Source organism: Rhagoletis pomonella, unplaced genomic scaffold (assembly GCF_013731165.1).
Source record: "Rhagoletis pomonella isolate Grant_MI unplaced genomic scaffold, Rhpom_1.0 Rhpom_scaffold_00004, whole genome shotgun sequence".
In the NCBI taxonomy this organism is placed as follows: domain Eukaryota; kingdom Metazoa; phylum Arthropoda; class Insecta; order Diptera; family Tephritidae; genus Rhagoletis; species Rhagoletis pomonella.
This window is the reverse complement of record NW_023458558.1, coordinates 58,012,116-58,015,483: the sequence shown is the minus strand read 5'-3', so window position 1 is coordinate 58,015,483 and position 3,368 is coordinate 58,012,116.

Sequence of the window (3,368 nt, the reverse complement as noted above, 5' to 3'; positions counted from 1 at the left end):
ATTTCCCGGACTAAACTCACCCAGACAAAATTTCTTGCACTTTATTATTTTTTCAGTTACTTTTAAATTGCTAAGAATAATTAATTACACAGGTTTACAAAATTCCTAAATATCCTAATCTTAGATTTATCGAAAATCTACTAAATTATAAATTACAAAATCACCCCAAAAATATTCGCCAATAGGGGCTTTTGCAATCGACTCCTCTTAAAATCTCCAACCACAATGCAGAAAAATCGGCGGTATCAACAATAATATGTATATCCCGCACAAAAAATCTTCACGAAAATATTCACCGCAAAAATTTCCGCCAGACAAAATCATCCGAAACAAATTTTCGAATAGCGGCTTCTGCATAGCATTTGCACAAAACGAATGAAGCAAATTATTAAAAAAAAAAAAAACAATAAATGCAGAACAACTAAGCAGAACTACCAAGTATACAAAAATATCGGAATCCGCATATGACTCCACAATACGTTTCAGTCGAGCATCCTAATCGCGATACTTCTTTCCCTTCACTGGAAACAAAAGTGGATTTACTCAGACCTTATTTCTCCTGCAATAAATCGATGAACCTCCACAGTGACACAAGTGCCCCATCAGCTGTGGCGTAAAATCCCCATGCTCTCCCTCCGAAGAATTTGTGGTGCTAGCCAAAATACTCGAACCTGCGTCATATTGATTCCACAATTCAATTTGATACTCCGCATTCTTCCGCTGGCCATTTCGCAACTTAATCAGCCATGTTTCCTCAAATTAGCCCAAAAATGTGTGCTTTCTGCTTTCTGGAGAATGGGGAAATCAATAATTTTCAACAATAATTTTCCTAAAAATAAATTTTTGTACAAAGTGATTCGCCACACAACATATTGTATTTTTGTTTGGATTCACTTTTCGCTACTGATTTATGCGATGGTTAAAAAAAAAGTGATGTGCCTAATGTGCATATATAAATATCTACATGCAATACAGTGCACATTTGGCATTGGATCACCAAATGTTGCAAATACCATTCATCAACAGAGGGCTTAATATCCGTTAGTCGGATTTAAATGCGCATACGTACTAGTAGTAGACACTTACATATGTATGTGTGGCGGCTATGAATATGTTATGCATACAAGTGCAACCGCTATCAGCGCCGCAACCTATCGCTAATGTGAACATTGTAGATCCGCCACCATCGCCAACAGCTGGACATTATTGAGCGACGTTGTCATTAGAATAATACGCTATTGCCTTGTATACATCTGTAATGCCTTCGGGCAATATTACTGCGGATAATGGATGTGTGTATGTGCCGTTGCGAAATGTATGTATGTACATTAGGGTGGTCCAAAAACAGTAAAGTCGGAATTGTAATGCTCTCACCCCCTAGGATTGTTCTATATCGAAAAAAGTATACCCCTGTTTTTTATTTTGAAATCAAAAAATATTTAGAGGTCGCTCAATGTTTTTCATGTACTTTTATATGGGAAAACACAATTTTTCTTAGTAATGGTATAGAATTCTTGAAAATGGATATTTTTCGATCGGAAAACTCTGGTTCTCTTCACACTAACGATTTTTTATTGGTAGGCCCATTGCATTTTTCGGGGTTTTTGTGGATTTTTGGCGAACCTATAAATTATAGTTAGGATGAAAAAATGGTTAAATAAACAATTGGGTATCTCCAGCAGATAAACAGAGTTTTCCAATAGAAAAATATTGATTCTTAAGAATTCCATACAATTTCCATGAAAAGATGTTTTTCCCCCATATAAAACATATGGAAAACTTTGGACGCTTTGAGCGGCCTCTAAATATTTTCAAAATAAAAAATAGAGATATATTTTTTTCGATATAGAACAGTCCTATGGGGTGGGAGCATAAAAATTACGACTTTACTTTTTCACATGCATTTTTGGACCACCCTAATGTACATATATGCTTACATATAGTATAGTAACTATATATATCAGCATCAACTATGAGCGTTCAAAACTTCTATAGCCGCTGAAAGGGCTTTAAACTCTTGAAAATGCAGGCTTTTCAGAATGGCAGATAGTTATAAAAAAAAAATTCGCTTTTTGCGTGTGCGAAAAAAATGTACGATTGAGACGGAAAATAATGCTACTCATTTATGTATTAGGTTAAAATTCTGTGGCTGCGCGATAGTTCTACAGACCTAGAGCATGATTCCTTGCACTGCCCTGTTGGGATAACTCCTCTTTTGTTTCTGCAGCCGTTTTGAAATGTCTATTTTTATTAAAAACAAATCCTTTTTTAAAAGCCCACAACTTTGAAAAAAAATCGCAACATTGGGATTTTTTTTTTTAATTTTTCATTTTCAAAGAACTTTTGGAATATAGAATCGGAAAAATTTTCAACACCTATTTCTATAATTTTTTTATAACATTCTCAAATTTTATATGTAAAAAGTTGCGTTGAAAAAACTATTTTTGATTGATTTTCTTGATTGTTGCTTTAAAGTGTGACTCATTTCGCAACCTTTAAGCTTAATCCGAAAATGAGAGCTATTTGTTTTCGGACTTTTTAATTTAATAACGCCAGAACTCTGACTGCGTCAAATCAAATGCATTAAAAACAAAGATAATAATACCAAATTGTAGAGGAAGTAACTGTAAACATAATTGCGATGGGAAGTACTACGATACGACTAATTATTTTTGAGTAACTAATTGTTATCACTTCCTTAAAGTAATATCAAACGCTTGGATAGGCGTACATGGCGTATGAGTAACATTATTTCCTGCTCACATTTCATATAAAAAAATCATTGAATTTACTAATCGATTACGCGAAAGCGATAAGTCGCAGCGTAATACTTCCCACCTAAGTTATGTAGACAATTTCTTCGTCTCCAATACGGAATTTTTATATCTTTCATTAGTGCATTTGATTTGACGCAGACATAGTTCTTCGCGTTGGGTTGGTCAAAATTTCTTAGTTTTTCAGTAATTTAAGAATTCTGAAAAAAATAGATGCCATTGCTATCTCATGATTGCACTAGGCTTAAAAGTTGCGAAATAACCGACAGTTTTTTTGAAAAAATTTCCAAAAGAATCGATCTTGATGTGTTTTTGAAAATGAAAATTTTTTTATTAAAAATTTGAAAATCTTGTAAAAGCTTTTGAATTTATATTCCAAAAGTGTTTGGAAAAGGAAAAACCAAAAGAGTGCTAAAAGTTAGCCTATTTTTCGCGAAGTGAAGGGCATTAAAAAAATCTTTTTTTCAAAAATCGATATCTCGAACACGGCTGGACAAAAAAAAACAAAAATCAGGGTGGTCCCTCTCAATTGGTAATATAATCTCAAATAACGGGTGATTTTTTTGAGGTTAGGATTTTCATGCATTAGTATTT